This window comes from Procambarus clarkii, chromosome 26 (genome assembly GCF_040958095.1).
Source record: "Procambarus clarkii isolate CNS0578487 chromosome 26, FALCON_Pclarkii_2.0, whole genome shotgun sequence".
In the NCBI taxonomy this organism is placed as follows: Eukaryota; Metazoa; Arthropoda; class Malacostraca; order Decapoda; family Cambaridae; genus Procambarus; species Procambarus clarkii.
Window position 1 is genome coordinate 33,865,055 of NC_091175.1, and position 24,621 is coordinate 33,889,675.

The 24,621-nt window shown below is 44.6% G+C and overlaps 1 long non-coding RNA gene and 1 other non-coding gene across 2 annotated transcripts; one reads left to right on the top strand and one right to left on the bottom strand.

Moving 5' to 3' along the window:
• Positions 1–1,836: 1,836 nt before the first annotated feature.
• LOC138368760 (uncharacterized) lies at positions 1,837–14,798 on the top strand. The gene is made up of 3 exons (XR_011229665.1): positions 1,837–2,008; positions 13,861–13,931; positions 14,646–14,798. It is a non-coding gene; the product is annotated as an uncharacterized lncRNA (long non-coding RNA).
• Positions 14,799–20,235: 5,437 nt separating this feature from the next.
• TRNAN-GUU (transfer RNA asparagine (anticodon GUU)) lies at positions 20,236–20,309 on the bottom strand. Its single transcript has one exon. It is a non-coding gene; the product is annotated as a tRNA-Asn (tRNA).
• Positions 20,310–24,621: the final 4,312 nt, after the last annotated feature.

Below are 24,621 nucleotides of genomic sequence, written 5' to 3' on the forward strand. Positions count from 1 at the left end.
TTTAATCAGTCTTTCATGTGGCACTAAGTCAAGGTACACAACATCACGATCCTTGCCACTATCAACTGCCTCAACTATGCTAGAATAAAAAGATAACAAATTTGTTAAACATGAACGGCCATTTATAAAACCATGTTGCGACTTAATTATTAATTTATGTTTTCAAGATGAACACGAATTTTATTTGCAATTATAGATTCGAGTAACTTTCCCACAATAGACGTTAGGCAAATTGGTCGATAGTTAGTCGCAAGTGATCTATCTCCTTTCTTAAAAACTGGTATCACATTAGCAACTTTTCATAACTCTGGCACTCTGCCTGACTCTATTGAATTATTAAATATGGTAGACAGTGGGTCGCAAAGCTCCTCTTTGCATTCTTTAAGCACCCTGGCAAACACTTCATCCGGCCCTGGGGATTTGTTTGGTTGGAGTTTTACTATTTGTTTAAGAACATCCTCCCTGGTAACTGCTAAACTCGTCAACTTGTCCTCGTCCCCACCCACATAGACTTGTTCGGCTGAAGGCATATTGTTAGGTTCCTCTTTAGTAAATACAGATACAAAATATTTATTAAAAATACTACTCATCTCTTCATCACTATCTGTTATTTGACCTGTCTCAGTTTTTAATGGACCTATTCTTTCCCTAATCTTTGTTCGGTAAAATTGGAAAAACCCTTTAGGATTTGATTTTGCTTGCTCTGCTATGCGAACTTCATATTTTCTTTTTGCTTTCTTTATCTCTCTTTTATTATTTCTGTACGAATTCCTGGTCTAAACAGATTTCCCCATTCTTAATCCTTTTGCACCATGCTCTCTTTTTACCTAAAAGGTTCTTCAGATCCTTTGTTATCCACTTTGGATTATTAGTATTCGATCTATTCATTTTATATGGTATACTACGTTCCTGGGCTTCGCTTAGAATATTTTTAAATAGGTTATATTTTGAATCCACATGGAAAACCCCTTTTACGTCACCTATCTCTGGGCTAACGTCTAGCTCCAATACCGGCCCACACCCCATACCCAAGACTTTCCAATATATTTGTCCCCAAAAAATTCTTAGGCTATTGAAATCAGCTTTTCGAAAATCAGGCACTTTAACAGAATTTTCTCCTACAGATCTATTCCATTGAATGCTAAATCTGATTTCTTTATGATCACTGTTCCCTAGCTCACTCCCTATTTCGATGTCCTTAATTTGTGTTTCCCTGTTAGTTAACACTATTAAAACTGGATTAACACTATTGAAACTTAACACTATTTCCTGAATTGAAACAGGAATTTCCTCAAGTACTTTCGAATATTAATACATCTTCAGAAGGAAATTATAATGAATGTCTAATGAGACGTGTCATGACTAGAACGAGTTGAATCATTGTATGATGGACGTAAAATGAATAGTACTACATTCGTCGAAGAAAGTTTGTTTGGATGCTCCGAGACAACACTTATTTAAGGGGGGAGGAGTGCAGGCGTTGAGTCACAATAACGTGGCTAAAGTATGTTGACCAAACCATACACTAAACAGTGAAGGGACGACTACGTTTCGGTCTGTCGTCCGAAACGTCGTCGTCCCTTCACCTTCTAGGGGGGGGGAGGAGTGTTACGTAAAGTTCCGTATTGCGTTGCATCGGAATAGAATTGGTGGTAATAAGAGTAATATTTTTCTTGCTCAATGGTGCAGGGAGAACAACGTTAACAACCATGCAGGGTTGTTAACGACCAGCGATCGTTAACGATCGTCCGGTGGCGGGAATTCTGATGGCCAATCAGAATTACCGGGCGAGGCAATGAGTACCTGCCGGAATGTGGGCAGAAGCCAGTACTCTACTCACACCCACCATTCGATACGTCGTAGGTGTGTGTGTGGCCAACCTTCTGTAAAAATTACGACGAGGTGATCTCAATCTTTCGAAATACCAGTGGAAGATGGTTTGGTTAACGCCGTAGAGAATTTCAGAAATCGGCATCAGGATAGTAATGAAATTGAACCACCCAAGAAGGTAGAAAAAGTTCTACAGACGTTTGGGGTTCCAGTATATATAAAATATATATATATATATATATATATATTCCGTCTTAGATGGAATATATAGGTGTAGTTGGCTGAGGGAGCCTCAAAAACTACTTTACTGTTTCATAGTAGATAGGTTTAATGTTTCGTAATCTTAAAGTATATGATACTGTACATCTAACGAAGTGGCAATAATTAAATATATATATCTACACATAAGATACCCACGTATTTGGGTAATATGGGTAAAAGTATCCATGACAGTTGGATCCCAACAATATTCGTAATAAGGCAAATAAGACGCTGGTATTTATTAATCAGTGTTTTTTTTTTCTTTTTATTTTTAAAACAGAGCACGTACAGCGTATAGTAACCATATAAACAGGAAAGCACAGAATAACGAAAAACACAGAATAACAACACAGATAACAAGTAACACTGATCAACACAAAAGTAAAAAGAAAGAATAACATGAAACACATAAGAACACACACAAAAACAAAAGCAACACCACCCAGATGGGGCGTGCCAAAAGCGTCAGTAATTACAAAAGCGCACAAGGAGCACAATAAAACCAAGGGTAAATTATAAACAGGAATACACATACAAAGAAACACATACAAAAATAACACAAACGCAAAACCCACGCACCATGCGCCACACCACACAACAGCAGACAACACACCATAACAAACATGTCAATAAACACAATAACAAACATGTTAATATAACACTAAATACAACATAGTAAGGAAATGCAGGAAAATAACAATGGAATACAACAAAGCAATACACAGCACAGTACATAAAATAAGGGAAACAGAACACATTAGCATTACATAGTAAAATAACATAGTAAAAAATAAAGGAATCGGTATAGTACAAACCAACATTGGAACATATAACACAGTAAAATGACACAGATAACAGAACAAAGTGTAAAAAAAAAAAAAACACACAAACAAACAACACATGCCACCCAAACGGGGCGTGCCAACAGGAACTATAATGAAAAGTACATAACACTAGGCAGCAAGACAAAATGACAATGAACACAAGCATACAAAAAACACAACAATGGAACACATACGAAACAAACACAGCCACCCAGCACACAAACCCGACCCCCACAGACAGAGGACGGCCAGCCACCAAGCAGAAAAAAAAACACCCACGCACCGGACACATCAGGAGAGAGACAGACATGCCACACAACACCACAACACACCCATACCCACCCACACACAAACAAAATCCTGCCACACAAGGTAACCAAGCAAACCCCAGTACACACAAAACCCCAAAGACAAACAAACACAGACCCCCCAAACCCCCACCCACCAGAGGGAACAGAACCAAAGGAACACGCACAGACACACACACAACCACACCCACAGGAACCCACCACCTACACCAACGCAGCACCCCGGACATACTCGACCGTGAACCAAGCATCAAAAACCCTAGGAAAGGAGCGACGCAACCACCACATAGTATATGACAGACGGCCTTTCAAAAAGCCCAAAATCCTCCCCACCCCATACCCCTCCATCCTACCAACCCATAAACAAAAAATATAGTCCGCTAACAACACCCCGAGCGTGTTACGCACCCGCCTGGAGCCCCGAGGGAACAAAAAAAAAAAAACGCAATAGGTCGACCTGCACCCCTGGACCACAAAAGGCTGCAATGACATCCCGCAACCACCCAACCAAACCCTGAACCCGCGCACAAAAATAAAAGACGTGCAATTGAGTCTCACGTCTCCCACAATGAACACAACCATCAGAGGCGACCAAACCCAACATAAAGAGCCTTGCATTCGTAGCCAAAGACTCATGCAAATATCGAAAAACCAACTCACGCGTCCGTGGCGCAATACACGGCCCACTCAACGCCTCCCACACATTCCCCCAGTCGAAACAAGGGTACAAACTTTCGACCCTGGGAGGCACCCGAGAGGCAAGCGCCCCTTACACCTCCCGACAACCAAAAGAGACAAACCCAGGAAATCGACAAAGCGCCCGAAGGATCAAAACCGCCCACGAATACACTGGAGGCGTATACATGGCCACCTCCTGGCAACGATCCAGATCAAGCAAAAAACTAAACCTCATTGAGCAGTAAAACAACCCCAAGGAGTTTAACCCACCCCCTAACACCAAACTCCTCCGAACCGACCCCCAAAACAAAGCCAACGCCTTCACATAGACATCAGGAATACCAATTCCACCTTCTGACACCTTAAGACATAACGTAGATCGACGAACCGGATGATACCGGCCACACCACACATAACGATACACCAAACCCTCCAGAGCGCGAGCCTTCCGCCGATCCAACGGAAAACACTGCTCAACAAACCAGACCCGCGACAAAACCTTACAAGACACGACAATCGCCCGCTGGTAAATAGTCAGGGCCCGTTGCGACAACATCCCCACAGCTACGCCCACCCCCCGCGAAACTGCCTCCCAATTAAACTCCAAAGACTGCACATACGACCTGAACCACGTAATCCCCAGAACCCGAATGGACTGAACCACCGGAAACCACGAACCAGACCACACCAAACGAGAGGCCCAACCCCCCAACCCCAGAAGACAAGACTTTCCACGATTGACCAAAGCCCCTGTAGCCGACTCAAATTGAAGCACCAAATCCTGAACAGCAGGCACAGAACCCTCAGAGGCAACAAACAAGACTGTGTCGTCCGCATAACCACAAATCTTGAGGGACAAGCCATTCGGCAAACACAGTGAGACAACTGAACGACAAGCACGCACTGCGCGAACAAAGGGCTCCTGAAACATAATATATAGAAGCATCGACAGAGGACACCCCTGTCGAACCGAACGCCGAATAGCGAAGGGAGCACTAAGGAACCCATTGACACACACCCTACTACTACAACCAGCATACAACATCCGTATCCAGCCCACAAACTGGGGCGGGAAACCAAACCTCTCCAGGACCCGCAAAACAAACCCAATTGGCACGCGATCAAAAGCCTTGGACCAATCCAGGCTTATCATGGCCGCGGGAACACCAGACTCCTCCACATAGAGGAGCAAATCCCGAAAAAGGGAATTGCATTGCACCAACGACCTACCCGGAACGCCACAAAACTGACCCCAAGAGATCACCGACCCCACAACCGAGCGCAAACGTCCAGCCAACAACTTGGAAATAATCTTGTAATCTACATTTAGCAATGTAATAGGCCGCCAATTTGCAAAAAAACGTAAGTCCCCGGCTTCGGAAGAAGCCGCACAAGACCATCATGTTGCGAAACAGACAGAGACAAACTCCGAAGACAAAACCGAACCACCTCCAAAAAATCGGAACCAAGCACGTCCCAAAACTCGACATAGAACTCCATCGGAAACCCATCCGACCCTGGAACCTTACCACGACGAAAGGACCTCACAACCTCCCAAAGCTCCGAAGGGCTTACCTCCCGCACAAGACCCACACAATCCATACCCGACAACCCCGGTGCACAGTGTTGGAGGAAGGACTCCATCAACCCCTCATCCCCCGCAACCACCCCATACAAAGACTCCAATTCACCACGCACATAATGCAAAATCGCCCCCGTGTCCGACAAAACCGAACCGTCCGGCCGATGAAGACCTGCCAACAAAACAGAGGCACGCCCCACCCGTTCCCTCCGCAGTAAAAACTGCGAGAGCTTCTCACCACACAACCGTTCCTCCACCCCAGCCCGCACACGTACCCCCTCAGCCATCTCCTCCCTCAGCCCACAAATGAGATCCTTGCACACCGAGATCTCCTGAAACCTATCTAAACCCTGATTCAGCAACCCATACAGGCGAAATAACCGTGCCTGCAAAACCCTCAACAGACCAAACCTTCCCGACGCCTCCCGCTTTGCCATCACCCGAAAAAACGACCGACATTCCACCTTAGCCCACTCCCACCACTCCAGGACCGAGGGAAAAGTCCCCTTCCGAGCGGCCAAAACAGCCCACCGGGCCCGGAACTGGGCACACACGACAGGGCATTTCAGCAACCCACAATTCAGTTTCCACCAGCCACGGCCAACCCGCACCTGGCTGCGAATCCCCACCTGCAACACCACCATGCAATGGTCCGAGAACCCCACGGGAACCGTCTGCAACGAAAAAACCGAACCACCCCCAGTAGGCACATAAAAACGATCAAGGCGAGAGCAAGCCCCACGCGAGAGAAAAGTGTACTCCAAAGGACCTCCTTGCAACACGGCCGCATCCCGAAACCCGCAACTCTTCAAGGTAGCAGTCAAAGCCGGCGAGATATTCGCTGGACGAAGACTATTGCTATCCCGTGGCGATGTAATACAATTAAATTCCCCCCCCCCCCCAAAAGCATCCCCCTCGTATCGTGCCGCAAAAAAATGCAGCACATCACGGGAAAAGAAAACCTCCCGGTTCTGCCTCTGCGCCGCCCCAGATGGCGCATACACATTCAAGAGAGACCTCAGACCCCAAAAAGGAGACCCAAACTAACAGCACCCGACCACCTTCGTCCATCTCCGTGTGAAGCACGGAAATCGGGGCCCGCTTAGAAAGCAGGATCAACGTACCTCCACGCAAGCCATGCGAAGGGTTTAACACCACCGTAAACCCCTCAGCCAACACATGTAACAACTCCACTTCCTGCACATTGTGCTCCTGCACAATAGCCACATCCACCCTCCACTCACGCAGCATCGACACCAGGCCCAATTGCACAGCCACAGAACGCAAACCATTCACATTCAGCGAAGCACATGTTAATTTAGGATCCATCGGGAAAAAAGATAAACCCTATCTAACCACAAAACCGTCATACCGGTCCGGCCGACACCCCGTGTACGGAAGCAGTAGCAGCCGCCACCAGGTTCCCAGGTGACGGAGACGCACTCCCCACAGGGGGGGGGGGGGGAGGCCAGAATCCTTCCGGAACTTCATCACAAGGCCGCGATCTTCACTGCCACAGTCCCCCGGATCCACTACCGCCCACTCCGGGCTCCGTACCCCAGGGGACCCACATACGAGATCACCAGGAGGGTCCACAACACACCCTCCACTGCCTGACACCGACGGGTCTACTACAGACACCGCCACACCCTCACCATCACCGATACTCGCATCAGGCTCTAACCTCCACACCGAAGGCCCTCGGTCCCCGGAGCGACCACTCCTGTTCGTCTTCCGGCGCTTCGTCTGAGAGCCAGGTTGACCCTGGACAGCAGTGGTGGAAGGACGACGAGAGGGGCGACCCCCTTCCAAGAACTCATCTGCCTCCAAGGGTTCCACACCAAGGGCACCAGAATCTGGCGCGACATCCTCCACCGGTGACAAAACAGGGCCATGCCCCACCGAAGCGTCAACATCGACGGCTATGGCAACTGGAGGCGGATGCACCTCCACATGCGTGACCACCGCACTACCACCCACACCAGGGGGGTCCACAGACATCGGACCCGACACGTCAGCACCAGTGGGGCGCACCGCACCCACAACGCCATCACTGGTAGGTGCAGGGGAAGGGTTCAACCCGGCAGGATGATCCCCCAGGTCCACAAGGCCATGTAGAGGCGGAAAATTGTCTTCTCGGAAGACACTGACCAACCGGACGGAGCCATTACGGCAACCAGCAGCCTGGTGTCCAGCCATACCGCACCGAAAACATGTGCGCTCTTGTCCCGCGTAAAAGCACTGCACCTTGAACCCCAGCAGCACCATCGACGACGGGATCGCCTTCCTCAGCTTCATGGTAACCCATCAGGACGCCACGAAGACGGCCAGACTTCGGCACATTTGCCCGACAGGCGAGAACACTCCCATATCCTCCTAAGAACCGGCGGAGCAGGCTCTCTGGGAACTCAAACGGCAGCCCCCGCACCACCACAAAAGTCACTGGAACACACAAGTCCGTTACAGAAACCATACCTGCCGTGCCAGGCAAAGGTACAATACGCCCATCATACTTGTCGACCATATCCCGGTACACCACAGCGTCAGTCAGCTTAACCAAGGCCCGATGGTCCCCAGCCAGCTGCACACCACACACATCTGCAGGGTTGAGACCCAGCATATCCAGGAGAGCAACCTCCAACAATGAGTAGTTCACCTGACCAGAGAAGGCCAGCTCAACCGTATCCACACGCCTTATAGGCGGCATGGGCAACGCCATCCCGCCGGCCCACCAGGCCAGAGGCCACAAAAAACGCCACCAGCTGTGTGCACGCCAAACGTCCAGGCAAGACTGAGGAGCGAATGTAAACAGAACCGCTCCGCACGGCTGCCAAACAGCCAATCTTAATCAGTGTTAGTCGCAAGACGCCTGGTGGTGTTAAGCTGTATCTTTCTCTGGTTAGGCCCCATTTATATTGTGCACTTCGGTTTTAGTCCCCGTACTATAGAATGGATATAAACTCGCTCCTACGTGTCCAGTGTAGGATGACAAAGTTAATTCCCCAAATTGGAGATCTTTCAGATTAAAATGTTAATATAAAGCTTAAATTGCAGCCTCTGGAAAGTTGAAGTTAGGGGGTGGGAGGTTGACATGAGAGGTTTAAGTGGAAAAATGGTCATAAAGGGGATATATTAAGAGTATAAAACAGACAGAACGCGAAACAATGGATATAGGTTGGATAATTTTTAGATTTAGGAAAGACACGGGTAAATACTAATTAGGTAACAGGGTTGATTTATGGAACAAATTACCGCGTAACATGGAAATTAGTGGGCTCCCTTCTTCGTGTCCAACATGGGTTGGACATGAATTGGAATCTTGCGAATAAGATGCTTCGTACGGGCCAATTGGCCTTCTGCCGTTGTCTTTTATTCTTACGTTCTTAAGAAATGTCCTCCCATGTCTTCTTCCGCGCTCTAAGATTCAAGGCTCGATTCCTTGATTCTGATATCTTTTTTATAATCATTCTCTGGCCTAGTTTACCTTTCACATTTTTATCTACTTTGCTTATTAGCAAGCTAAAAGATACCTTTCTCATCCTACTACCAACATTAGTTGCACTGGGCTTTGCCTTTCCTTCATATCTGGACTTAAACTGTTACTAATACCTTTCGTCCTCCTGACATAAAGTTCGCCTAACACTTTTCGTAGCAATCTAGTTCAGTCTGCTGATGAAATGAGACTTGAACAAAAGTGTTGTCTGCAGACGCAAACAATGCTCTCTTCTGAATCGCCTTAAGTCCTGGCTTTGTTGCTGTTGACTTTTCCCTGTAACAGTATATACTGAAATGTTATAAATTTTCTAACATGACTTAACATAAGCCTACCCTTTTTATCTAGTTTTCTCTAACTTTCTTATTCCTATAATTTCCCCCTTTATTACACCTTGCCTTCCGTACCTGTTGCCTTGCTTTTTCTTCCAAGATTTCCTTCGCTGCTTGCCTATAAATTGAAGATGGTTATTTTTCAATTTGAGTCACATCCAAAATGTCTAACTGGAAAGCTAGTGAAGATGAGTTATCGACATGAGACTGGTCCAGGACGACAATAGACTTGAGAATAAGAACAAAGGTAACTGCAGAAGGCCTAGTGGCCCATACGAGGCAGCTCCTATCTATAACCACCCAATCCCACTCGTATGAATGTCCAACCCGCGCTGCAAACAATCGAGGGACCCCACCACGTTACGCAGTAATTGGTTCCACATATCAACAACCCTGTTACCGAACCAGTATTTACCAAAGTCTTTCCTAAATCTAAACTTGTCCAATTTATACCCATTGTTTCGTGTTCTGTCTTGAGTTGATACTTTTAATACCCTATTAATATCCCCTTTTGTTATGTCCATTCATCCGCTTGTAAGCTTCTATCATGTCACCCCTAATTCTTCGTCTTTCCAGTGAATGCAATTTAAGTTTTATTAATCTTTCTTCATATGAAAGACTTCTAATTTGGGGAATTTACTCTCGTCCTACGCTGCACACGTTCAAGGGAATTTATATCCATTCAATTGTACGGCGACCAAAACTGGACTGCATAATCTAAATGGGGCCTAACCAGAGCAAGATATAGCTAAAGAACTACACCAGGTGTCTTGTTACTAACGCTTCGATTAATAAATCCCAGTGTCCTATTCGTTTTATTACGAATATTCATGCATTGATCGTTTGGTTTTAAATTCTTACTAATCATAACTCTCGGATCCCTTTCGCAATCCGACTTCGCAATCTCAACACCATCTAGCTCTTATCTTGTAACTCTATCATTACCTAGCCTCAAAACTTTCCATTTATTAGCATTAAACTGCATCTGCCAGTCTTTTGACCATTTTAAAACCCTAATTAGATCAACTTGAAGTGATAGTCTTCTTTCGTGTTGATTTCCCTACTGATTTTTGTATAGTCTGCAAATTTGCGGATGTTGCTACTCAAACCTGAATCTAAATCATTTATATATTATAAACAGAGGTCCCAGGACAGAGCCATGAGGTACTCCACTAACTTTATCCCACTCTGACTTAACCCCATTTATACTGTTTCCTTTGGAATAGCCATGCCCTAATCAAACTTAATACAGCGCCCCCAATACCCTGAGCTTCTATTTTTTTTAACTAGTCTTTCATGTGGCACTGTATTAAAAGCTTTGCTAAAGTCAAGGTACACACCACAATCCTTACCACTATCAACTGCCTCGACTATGCTGGAATAAAAAGTTAGCAAATTTGTTAAACATGAACAGCCATTTGTAAAACCATGTTGTGACTCTTTTATTTGTTTTTAAAGATGGAGACGAATTGTATTTGCAATTATTGATTCAAGTAACTGTCCCACAATAGAAGTTAGGCTAATTGGCCGATAGTTTGACGCAAGTGATCTATCTCCTTTCTTAAAAGTTGGTACCATGTTAGCTACCTTCCATGAATCTGGCACTCTGCCTAAGTCTATTGATTTATTAAATATGGTAGACAGTGGCTCGGAAAGCGCCTCTTTGCATTCTTTAAGCACCCTGGCAAACACTTCATCCGGCCCTGGGGATTTGTTTGGTTTTAGTTTTACTAATTGTTTAATTACATCCTCCCTTGTAACTGCTAAACTAGTCAACCTGTCCTCATCCCCACCCAGAGACTTGTTCGGCTGAAGGCATATTGTTAAGTTCTTCTTTAGTAAATACAGATATAAAATATTTGTTAAATACTACTCGTCTTGTCATTATCCGTTATTTGACCTGTCCCGGTTTTTAATGGACCTATCCATTCCCTAGTCTTAGTTCGATATAACTGGAAAAAAACCTTTAGGTTTTGACTTTGCTTACTCTGTTATGAGAACTTCATAGTTTTTTTTTGCTTTCCTAATCTCTTTTTTTAACATTTTTAACTAGTTATACGAATTCCTGTTCTAAACTGACATCCCCATTCTTAATCCTTTTGTGCCAAGCTCTTTTTACCTATAAGGTTCTTTAAATTCTTTGTTATCCACTTTGGGTCTTTAGTATTCGATTTATTCAATTTGTATGGTATACTATGTTACTGTGCTTTTAGAATATTTTTAAAGTTATATATTAAATCTACATAAAATCCCTTTTTACGTCACCTATCGCTGGGTTCATGTCTCGCTCAAAGACCGGCCCACACCCCATACCCAAGACTTTTCAATCTATTTGACCCCAAAAATTTCTTAGGCTATTAAAATCAGCTTTTTGAAAATCAGGCACTTTAACAGAATTTTCTCTTACAGGTCTATTCCATTCTATGCAAAATCTGATTTCTGTGATCGCTGTTCCCTAGCTCACCACCTATTTCGAAGTCATTAATTTGTTTCGCTGTTGGTTAACACAAAATCTAAAATATTATTTTCCCGAGTTGGTTCCTTAATGTGTTGTGTAAGGAAGCAATCTTCAATTAATTCTAGGAAATCTTCTTCACTATTCCCTGTTTTGTTCAACCAGTTTATTCCACTAAAATTAGTCGCCCATGACATAAATACTGTTAGATCTAGATGTTTTAGATATTTCATCCACTAGATGCTTTGCTTCCATTGTCTAAATTTGGTGGCCTATATATAACTCCTATTATAATATTATTTGCTTTTTCGTTTAATTCTATCCAAATAGTTTGTGGCTCGGTTTTGATTCCCTCTTTGAGACTACATTTCTAATTGTCCCTAACATGTATGGCTACTCCCCCTCCTCGTCTAATATATCGATCTGTGTGAAATAGTTTAAATTCCTTTATTTGATATTCGGCTAATAGTTCTCTATTTTCTACATTCATCCACGTTTCGGCAAGTGCAATAATATCTTTTTGTTTTTTCTGTGCAGACAAGAGCATTTAATTCGTTAATTTTATTTCTTGGACTTCTACTGTTAGTGTAATATACCCTAAGTGAATTGTTATTTTGAGGCACTTTTCTTTCCCTGATCATTTCGCCAATTCCTTTCTCCCACAAACCCATACTTTCATTATCTTCTTCCTCCAAATCAATTCCCGTACCACTATCTACTAACAGTTTAAACCCGAACACCTCTAATCACTGGTTCCAACGAGCTCGCAACAACCCCAGCCCTCCATAGATGCACCCCATCACGAGCATACATTTCATTTCTTCCATACAAGTGTTCCCATTTGTCTATGAAAGATATTGGATTTGATTTGAAATCTTTCCATCCGGCAATTGACACAAAGTGCCCTCGACATCCATTCATTTCCCACTCCCTTTCTTGGAAGAATGCCACATATGATCGGGATTCCTCCCTTGCTCCTAACTAATTCAATGGCTATCCTGAATCTGTTGGTTCCTCACTCCTAACTTGACCAACATCATTACCCCCTGCATTTTTTTATACAATAAAATTTATTAATTTTTTATATACATACATACATTATTTTATATACATATATTTTTATATATTTTTATTATATACAATAACCAGATACAAATCATGTAAATCATATTATATTTAAATCATAAATCATATTATATCATGTTTATAAAAATACTGAATTAAAAAAAACATTTTATTTACATATAATTTGTAATTATGAGAAGCTCTGGCGTCGTCTTGACTGTCCTCCTTGTCTGTTTCAGTTTCAGTCGTCGTCTGAGAAATCAACAAACTTTGTCGTCGTCTTAAACTTCTTCTGTCTCGTCTAAATGGCGTTTGTGTCAGGTTCATTCACCTTAGCCACAATATACGAATACACAGTAGTGGTATTTTCCAAGGGTGGCTTGGAATTAGCCAATGCCTAGTGAATGGTCCAGGACGGACCGACACGTCGTCGTCCCTTCACCTTCTAGTGTGGTCTGGTAGACATGCTCTAGCCACGTTGACTCGTCGCCTGCACACGACATGAAGGAACTGAGATTCTCTCTGTGAGGAAAAGCCAAGAAGATGGAACATGTTGCAGCCGTTCCAGACTACAGGCACATCACCCTCGGCTACTTCATACTAGACGGGTAAGGAGTTGGGACAGTGTTAATAAATGAGTAGTGAAGAAGAGTTAGAATTGGTCAGTGGGAAATTTGTCAAAGATCAACAGATTATCCTCCAAACTAAGCTGGTTCTCTTAAGCTTGTAGTGAAAGAAGCCACGTTAGGTTCTTGTATTTTTGTTCCTGCTTTTAAATAGTGATGTATATGCACTAAAATATGGAAGGACTGCAATGGGATTGAACTCGGGTCCCTAGACACGTACTATCAGTTGAACCATGACTAAAATACCTCGAGTATACTTACTCGAAGTTTGAAAGGTACCAACATTAGTGACTATAAATGTATTGGTAAAACAATGTATATTTGTTTTAAAGAAAATCTGAATTTGCGTATATATATATATAGCAGGTTGAATATTAAATAACATTCCTATTTCGTAATTTCACAGATGGAGGGGTAAATGAGCTTGACCAGACGGATGTTGCATACATAATTCGTCGACTAATTGAGAAGTTCATGGTAAGTACAACCTCTCTTATTAAATTGCTCGATAAATGCAAACTAAACCGCCATAACAAAGGAAAGATGTACAGGTTTCGTAAATGTTCGATTAATCCTCGTCCATTTCGTAGCACTTAATGTCTCCCAGTCAAAAGTTCAGACTCATTGCACGTATTAACCCCATTAAAAAGTTAAGAATATAAGAATGAGCAATTGCAGAAAGCCTATTGGCCCATACGAGACAGCTCTTGTTTATATTCACCCAGTCTCAAACAAATGTCTAACCTACGCTTGAAACAATCGATGTACCCCACTTGTATGTTACGCGGTAATTGGTTCCGCACAATTTCTACCATGTTACCGAACCAGTATCTGATTACACAGAAATCACAATAGCGTGATGCATCAAATGAACAAATCCATAAGGGCCGTGATGAGGGTTCGAACCTTCTCCCTGTTGAAGCTGTGGGATCCTTGTGAGGGCAGGTGCACTAAAAATGGCATTTCTTTTTTACCCTGTCGTGGCGCAGTCGAATAAGATGCGTCAGAGAACAACCCAGTCGTAGGTTCGAACCCTACTGAGGGCCTTTTTTCCTTAAAAATTTATTCATATATTTATTCATTCTTCACCTTTCTAGAGAATGTAATTTAAGCTTTGTCATTCTTTAAGTGATTTATATATTTAATTACTATTTGTGCACTGTATCCATATTAACGTTTTCTTATCCTCAGATAAGTACACCGAAGCTCGACGTCTTAAAAGGCATGGGAAGTTTGGATAACAATGTCGTATGTGAAGGTTCAAAAGTCGCCGGAGCGGTTTGATCTGAGAAAGGAGCTAGTTGCCCTCCTTAAAAAGAGGTCTACACTTTAAGAAAGATTTAACCCCCACGTCCTTATTTAAGTGACACTGGGTAGATAAGGAACTTTGCTATTTCAAGACGCCCAAGGTTCTCTCACAACATAAAGCAATCATAAACGTGAAACTCTGCAGACATATCCCGCCGAACCAATATCGATGTCCCAAGGGTGAACTTCAAAGAGTATTTCTCTAAGAATGCTGTGGAATCTAATCTCTTCCTTCAGGTGTCTTCTCCGCTATCTATGTCGATGATCTTACCCTTTGCTGTCAGGGTGATGATTCGCCTCTCCTTCAGCGCCGGCTTCAACTTGCAATTGATGCCGTGTCGTCTTGGGCCACCGATCATGGCTTCAAGTTCTCTGCTTCTAAGACTTGTGCTATGACTTTTATGCGGAAACAGGTCGTTTTCTTCCCTCTTTGTCACTTTATGTTCATCCCCTTGAGTACAAAGATTCCGCAAAGCTTTTGGGGTTATTCCTTGACACTCGTTTGTCTTGGTCTCCCCATATCTCTTACCTCCGTGTTACGTGCTCTAAGGCCCTTACCCTCCTTCGGGTCTTATCCCATACTTCTTGGGGGGGCAGATAGGCGCACTCTCCTTGCTTTACATTCCTCTCTCGTCCTGTCTAAGCTCGATTATGGTTGCCCTGCTTACTCGTCTGCTTCTCCTTCTACTCTTCGCCGTCTTGATGCTTTGCACCATACTGGGTTGCGCCTCAGTTCTGGTGCCTTTCGTTCGACTCCCGTCCTTAGCTTGTATGTTGACACTGGCTTCCTGTCTCTCCAAGACCGCCGTGATCGCTACTGTCTTCGCTATCTTGCGCGGTCCATACAACATCCTTCCTCTTGCCTCTGTCGTGCTTTAACTTTTACCCCTCCTGCGGTTCCTGTTCCTCTTCACCACCTCCCTCTTTCTGTCCGGTTATCTCGCCTATAGGACTCTCTTTCCGTTCGTATTTCTAATGTTTCTCCTCGTGTTGTTCCTTCTTTGCCCCCGTGGAGAGTCTCTCTTCCGCGGTTTTGTACATCCTTGACCCGTATCACTAAAGCTTTTACCCCTCCTACGGTTCTAAAACGCTTTTTCCTTGAGCACTTTTCTTCTCACTCCCGCTCCGTTTCTGTCTTCACCGATGGGTCTAAGTCTGCGGACGGTGTTGGCTACTCTGTTGTTTTTCCTGATCGCACTTATATGTGTCGCTTACCTCCGGAGACTAGCATCTTTACAGCGGAGCTTTATGCTATTCTCTATGCTCTTCGTCTCCTGCTTTCTCGTTGTCAGTCTTCCTTTGTAGTTGTTGTTGACTCTCGTAGTGCCCTCATAGCTCTCGGGTCCTTTAATCCGGTTCATCCAGTAGTTGTCGAGATCCAGCATTGGCTGTTTCTTGTTCACAGTAAATTTAAGTCGGTTGAGTTTTGTTGGGTTCCCAGCCATATTGGTGTGTCTTTAAATGAGCGTGCGGATGCTGCCGCCAAGGAAGCTGTCCGCTCTTGTCCCATCTCTCGTAAAGACATTCCGTATTCCGACTTTTACCCGGTTATCCATTCCTCCGTCCTTACCCGTTGGCAGGCTTCTTGGTTGTCTGTTACTGGTAACAAACTACGTGCTCTTAAATGTTGTGTTTCCTCGTGGCCATCCTCCTTCCACCGTAACCGGTGGTGGGAAACAGCTCTGGTGAGGTTGCGTATTGGCCATACTCGCTTAACCCATGGTCACTTGATGGAGCGTGTTACGGCCCTACTCAATCAAGTACTCATTTTACTGTTGAGTTAAACAGAGGCTACAGTTAAGGAATTGCGCCCAGTAAATCCTCCCCGGCCATTTGGGGTGTTATAGTACAAAAAATTAGACCGTAGCAGAGCGTAGTTTCGATCTATGGACCTCTAGTGGGATTATGGGTCCAGCACGCTTCCACTGCGCCACTCTGCTCCACAATAAATAGTTATATGACCCTCAATATTAATAATTAGTATAATGTAGTATTAACATATTACAAAATGGTATAAGTTTTTTGATTTAATAAATATTGTCAATACACTTTGTTATTAATTTTAGCTCTGAGTTTATTTCAATGGGTTATGAAAACAAACATTTAAAAAGCGAAATGTTTCCGCCCGGGATCGAACCGGGGACATTGCGCACGTGATAACCACTACACTACGGAAACCTGAAGTCTAGTGGTCTGTTATTATATGAACCCATTTCGGTTAATTGCTACGGAAGATGCCCATAGTTTTTCACCTATTCACATATGCACATATTATCTTGCTTCAGCGATATAATATTATCAAAACACATTGATTGAGTAATTATATAAATTAAAAAAGGTTTAATCACGAAAATAGAGAGAAAATCCTGTTTTATGTGTGCACGGGGTGTGACGTCACGATAACATGAGAGGTTTAGTTTAGTTTAGTTCACTTATTATGCACCCCATACCCATCTTGTGGGCGGTAGTGGAAGGGGTTACAGAGGCACATAATGGGCTCAGGGACTGAACCCCACAATTCACTTAGCTAAGCAAGTTACAATCTTGATGAGTTAGTTACAAAATTCAGTGTAAGTCGTCACATCATAAATGGGTTCGCGATTGACCACAACTACGGTTTCTAAATTAAGCAACTGACATATGTGGAGAGTTAGTGTCACAATTTCCTGCCCGAAACGCTTTGCGTAATAGTGGCTTTCGGCATTGTATGTACTAGCTCCATCTATAAATCGATCGAATTATGTAAAATTTCTTGAATGTATGTACGTTACCTGAACAAACATTTTATTATTTTATTTAATTGATATGTTTGTCCTGCACAACGCCCCCTTCCAGTGGGCAGCGGTGGATAGCTTACAATCACTTTCGTACTACCTACAGTTAGCAAACTGGGGATATTTGGCAAAAATTTCTGGTAACAGATCATTTTGAATTAAATATTTACACATCTCTGGAACATTTGTTATAGGAAGCAGGAAAAAGTGATATTAGGGCTTCAGAGAGTGGGAGGAAGCAGTAGGAAGTATTTTTAAGGTTTCAGAGTGCGGGAGCAGGTGTTTTTAAGGCTACAGAGAGCGGGATGAAACAGGAGGAAGATTTTTAGGGATTCGGAGAGCGGAAGGAATTGTTATTAGGGCTTCAGAGAGCGGGAGCGAGTGGCAGGAAGCAGGATAAATAATTTGTAAGGTTTCAGAAAGCGGGATCGAACGGGAGGAAGCAGGAGGAAATGATTTTAGGGCTGCAGAGAGCAGGAGCCAGTGGTTGGAAGCAGTAGAAACTATTTGTAAGGTATGTGCTTCATGAGGAAATAGGAGGTGGTGTTATTAGGGCTTCAGAGAGCTGGAGGGAATATTTTTAAGGCTTCAGAGAGCGGGAGGTAGCAGAAGGAAGTATTAATAGGGTTTCAGAGATCGGGAGCGAGCAGGAGGAAGTATTTTTATGGGTTCACAGAGTGGTAGGAAGTGTTACTAGAGCTTCAGAGAGCAGGAGGAAGTAGTTTTAGGGCTTTCGATGGCGGGAGCGAGCGGTAAGAAGCAGGAGGAAATATTTGTAAGGTTTTAGAGAGCGTAGCCTCCGTAACACAGTTGGTTAGCGTACAAATGTTTCTCGCTGTAGGGCTCTCACCATGTCAGTTGCTTAATTTAGAAACTGTACTTGTGGGCGGTCTCGAGCCCATTGTTGATGTGACGATGTGCATTGAATTTTGTAACTCAGCAAGATTAACTTGCTCAGCTAAATGAATTGTGGGGTTCAGTCCCTGAGCCCATTATGTGCCTCTGTAACTCTTTCCACTACCGCCCACAGGACGGGTATGGGGTGCATATTAAATTAACTATACTATGAACTAGGGTTATACCATGGAATTGTCTAACCGGCGAAGTCGTTAAATACCGAGACATTACTTTAGTTCAAAATCCAAAGAGAAACAATCCTCATGACCCATGGGGGGGGGAGGTGGGGGATCATTGACAAGTCGATGGCTTCCACTATCCGTCGAGGACACTAGAGACAGGTAAATTCAGGTACAAATCTCCCACATTCGTTATTGTGCCTTTATTTTTTAACATATAGCTAGCTCAACCTGTAATTTGTAATTACTTATATTGAAGGGGATAGTAAGGCACTGCTAAGTACCTGCATTTGTAATGAAAAACATTATTAATACATTAAAACAATTCCGTAGCAGAGCGTAGTTTCGATCTACGGACCTCTGGGTTATGGGCCCAGCACGCTTCCACTGCGCCACTCTGCTGCTCACATTATTTGGATGATACATTTTATACATCTTTTATAATATTATAATTGGTAATATTTTCTTCATAAATAAAAGTATCAGTGTTTCTGCGCAGTAACGCACCAGTACGTACTGCTCTTGCGCATGGGATGCGCACATCATGGTTACTGTGCACAGCCAGCTGCGTATGACATACATCATAGCATGGGTATGTGATCACTGCTGCACACGATGGGTATGGGTTCACTACCACTCATGAACAGGACATGTATGGGAGGCACTAACGCTCACAGGATAGGTATACATGGGGTCTACAGGATAAGTATGGGATCCACTCAGCCCTGGAGGCTGATCTGTCGTGTTTGTTGAGGTCTATAGCAACTCTTCTTGCATGTAAACATTCCAAGGATCAGAATTAAATTTAGTGTCTGGACCGAGATTCATCAGTCAGTTACGCAAGTACTTACGAACATGTTATCTCAATCTTTGGCGACTTTACACATATTAAACAGTTGATGAGCTCCGAAGGACTGGGAGGCAGTTTATAATTATATATTATTTTCTAAATTGTTGTGTTATGCCGTCAAAACTCGGTATGTAGATGTTCAACCCGTCCTCCTAATAGAACGGCGCCTTTTGACGAATAGTCTTCCCGAGACCAACAATTGTCGTACTAGAAAATGGTAGCGGCTCGTGAAACTGCAGCCCATCCTCTTGTGTTGGTAGTACTTATAGTAACGATGAGGACAAAAGTAAATATATCGACGTACAACGCAATTAGAAAGTAGAAATCTGTACTGTACGCGCTATCCGAGACCCAATATCGTACTTATGTGTGCTATACTAGAGCAAGGAATATATACATTTTTTTAGCTTTATTTTTCCAGACTATAAAGTGATTAGTACTATATACTTCACTTCCGACTATAAAGAGTCTATAATTAAGAATTCAGGCAATAAAGTGATCAGTAAGTACTATTATGTAATGACTTAGTACGTCAACGTTTGTACTATGGAGCATATACAACAACTACTGTGTAAACAGGAGGATGGGTCGCGACGTTGACATACTGTGCCGTTCTCTGTTGTGTTAGGATAAGGTCACTTACGCGCGAGAGTTTGTTGACGTTGGCAGACTTGAGGAGGACGGGCTGGATCACGGGGCCAAGTGTGATTTCGCTGTCAAGTGTGTTATGTCGGTCTTGTCTGAGGTCAACCCCTAGAGTTGGCCTAAATAATCGCCCCCGGGTGGGCTCGAACCACCAACCTTTCGGTTAACAGCCGAACGCGCTAACCAATTGTGCCACGGAGGCTCCAGGAACGGACTAAACAAATTTGTAATAAGGCGGAATTACTTAGATATCGAAGTGTAATAATTATCTGAGTTTACTTGAGAGCTACTAATAGTGGCCTCGATGAGGACAGGAGGCCGGCGGCTTGTCGAAGGTCCTCCCATTTGCCTTGAGGATCTTTTCCTGATGATGATAATTCCTATAGTGTCCTAATGCCTAAAGTAACTTTGTGTCTAGTGGTCACGACGGAGACAGGAAGCCGGCAGCTTGTCAGTGCCTCCCCTATTTTTCCCAAGTTTCCTCCTTTTCTTTCTTCCCTAATTTTCCTCCTTTCCCCCCACAAAAAAGAGTAACAACAACAAAAAAGACTCTGGGGTTGGAGTCTCTGTGCCTTCTTTTACCAACTTCGAGGTTAACTCCGGAGCTGGAGCCCCCTGGGGGCAGTTCCTTGTTGCCTTCAACCTCTTACTGACAGTTCCTGCGACGGCGCTGGAACCAGTCTTATTGGCGGTTACCTTTCCAATTGAGACGCTTGGTGCTGTGGAGAGGGGGACCTGCTGCATGGGTGACAGCTTCTCCCCCTAATCAACCTACCCTGGCTTTGTGCCCTGGAGAGGCCACTCCAGACCGACAACCAGAGCGCAACTCCATAGTCTCCTGAGACAGATGGACGCCTACTACTTGGATGGTCCAGCAGTTTTTACATTCTTGTAAAGCCACTAGCACGCATAGCGTTTCGGGCAGGTCCTTTATCCTAATACGGCTAAGTCCTAAGATTAATATTAATCTTAATTAATAACTCCGGAATACGACCCGTCAACTCGTTTCACTGCAGGGTGAAGAGAGGCGTATTGTTAAGGATTGGAACCCAGTCAATCCTCCCCGGCCAGGATACGAACCCAGACTATACTGTTCGCGAAGTGCTGGGGCTAGGGTTTCACCACTGCGCCACGGGGACTGCATGCACGGGGACCAGTCATTGAAAGTTGCACAACAATTGGGAACTCAAGTAAGAAAGTCAACTTTATTTTCAAGGAAAATAAAGTTATTGAACTGTAAACATCTCTGGTGCGGCCACATTTGGACTGCTGTATCAAGCATAGAGGCCTCAGCTTCAGAACATATCTGCTGTGGAGAGAAAGTACAACACAGAGCGACAAAAAGCATCTCAGAACTAAATCGGCTCCCATACCAGGAACGGTTGAGGGCCCCAGGACTAACACAGCAAGCCATACGTGGCATGGTGGCTTCCATACCAGGAACGGTTGAGGGCCCCAGGACTAACACAGCAAGCCAGACGTGGCATGGTGGCTCCCATACCAGGAACGGTTGAGGGCCCCAGGACTAACACAGCAAGCCAGACGTGGCATGGTGGCTCCCATACCAGGAACGGTTGAGGGCCCAGGACTAACACAGCAAGCCAGACGGGGCATGGTGGCTCCCATACCAGGAACGGTTGAGGGCCCCAGGACTAACACAGCAACCCAGACGGGGCATGGTGGCTCCCATACCAGGAACGGTTGAGGGCCACAGGACTAACACAGCAAGCCAGACGTGGTATGGCGGCTCCCATATCGGTAACGGTTGAGGGCCCCAGGACTTACACAGCAAGCCAGACGGGGCATGGTGGCTCCCATACCAGCAACGGTTGAGGGCCCCAGGACTAACACAGCAAGCCAGACGGGGCATGGTGGCTCCCATACCAGGAACGGTTGAGGGCCCAGGACTAACACAGCAAGCCAGACGGGGCATGGTGGCTCCCATACCAGGAACGGTTGAGGGCCCCAGGACAAACACAGCAACCCAGACGGGGCATGGTGGCTCCCATACCAGGAACGGTTGAGGGCCACAGGACTAACACAGCAAGCCAGACGTGGTATGGCGGCTCCCATATCAGTAACGGTTGAGGGCCCCAGGACTTACACAGCAACCCAGACGGGGCATGGTGGCTCCCATACCAGGAACGGTTGAGGGCCACAGGACTAACACAGCAAGCCAGACGTGGTATGGCGGCTCCCATATCAGTAACGGTTGAGGGCCCCAGGACTTACACAGCAAGCCAGACGTGGCATGGTGGCTCCCATACCAGGAACGGTTGAGGGCCCCAGGACTAACACAGCAAGCCAGACGCGGCATGGTGGCTCCCATACCAGGAACGGTTGAGGGCCACAGGACTAACACAGCAAGCCAGACGTGGCATGGTGGCTCCCATACCAGGAACGGTTGAGGGCCCCAGGACTAACACAGCAAGCCAGACGGGACATGGTGGCTCCCATACCAGGAACGGTTGAGGGCCACAGGACTAACACAGCAAGCCAGACGTGGCATGGTGGCTCCCATACCAGGAACGGTTGAGGGCCCCAGGACTAACACAGCAAGCCAGACGTGGCATGGTGGCTCCCATACCAGGAACGGTTGAGGGCCCCAGGACTAACACAGCAAGCCAGACGTGGCATGGCGGCTCCCATACCAGGAACGGTTGAGGGCCACAGGACTAACACAGCAAGCCAGACGTGGCATGGCGGCTCCCATACCAGGAACGGTTGAGGGCCCCAGGACTAACACAGCAAGCCAGACGGGGCATGGTGGCTCCCATACCAGGAACGGTTGAGGGCCCCAGGACTAACACAGCAAGCCAGACGTGGCATGGTGGCTTCCATAGAAACTTATAAAATACTGAACAAATTGGAGGATTTAGAGAATCCAGACCACTTCTCTAAAAGGTGGCATGTAACATATACATGATGCAACAGCTTAATCAAGCTCAACAGGTCACCATCACACCCCGCCATCCACCTACACAATTCTAGTATCACCTAGATATTGGTACCGGTAATGGCTCGTAAGAGCCTCCTCTTACGGGCTATTCATACCCGTGTCACCTTTAGGAAGGCTTAATCTTTATCAATCGATCGAGTCAAAATATAGGAGAAAAAACGTTTTTCCATCCATAGGGCTATAGACCCCCTGGAACAGCCTACCTGCCAATGCCTTAAACCCCACCACTCTCGATGGGTGTATTATAGGCGATTTTTTTTATTTATAAGATAAACACAAAATGTACAAAAAAGGAGAGCATAACATTATATAAACATAGAGCATGAAAAAGACAAATGAGAAAAACCCATAGCACCCAGAACACCATACAGTATACAGAGCCCTGTATGGTATACAGAACCCTGTATGGTATACAGAACACCGTAAAGTATACAGAACCCCGTACAGTATACAGAACCCCGTACAGTATACAGAACCCCGTACAGTATACAGAACCCCGTACAGTATACAGAACCCCGTACAGTATACAGAACCCCGTACAGTATACAGAACCCCGTACAGTATACAGAACCCCGTACAGAATACAGAACACCGTACGTATACAGAACAGCATACAGTATATACAACCCCATACAGTATACAGAACCCCGTACAGTATACAGAATAGCATACAATATACAGAACCCTGTACAGTATACAGAACAGCGTACAATATACAGAACCCTGTACAGTATACAGAACAGCGTACAGTATACAGAACCCCGTAGAGTATACAGAACAGCATACAGTATACAGAACCCCTTACAGTATACAGAACCCCGTACAGTATACAGAACAGCATACAGTGTACAGAACCCCTTACAGTATACAGAATAGCATACAGTATACAGAACAACATAAAGTATACAGAACCCCGTACAGTATACAGAACAGCGTACAGTATACAGAACAGCGTACAATATACAGAACAGCGTAGAGCATACAGAACCCCGTACAGTATACAGAACAGCGTACAGTATAAAGAACAGTATACAGTATACAGAACCCCATACAGTATACAGAACAGTATACAATATACAGAACAGTTTACAGTATTCAGAACAGTGTACAGAACCCCGTACAGTATACAGAACAGTGTATAGTATACAGAACAGCATACAGTATACAGAACCCCATACAGTATACAGAACAGTGTACAGTATACAGAACCCCGTACAGTATACAGAACAGTGTACAAAACAGTGTACAGTATACAGAACAGTGTACAGTATACAGAACCCTGTACAGTATACAGAACAGTGTACAGTATACAAAACAGTGTACAGTATACAGAACCCCATACAGTATACAGAACAGTGTACAGTTTACAAAACAGTGTACAGTATACAGAACCCCATACAGTATACAGAACAGTGTACAGTATACAAAACAGTGTACAGTATACAGAACCCCGTACAGTATACAGAACAGTGTACAGTATACAAAACAGTGTACAGTATACAGAACCCCGTACAGTATACAGAACAGTGTACAGTATACAGAACCCTGTACAGTA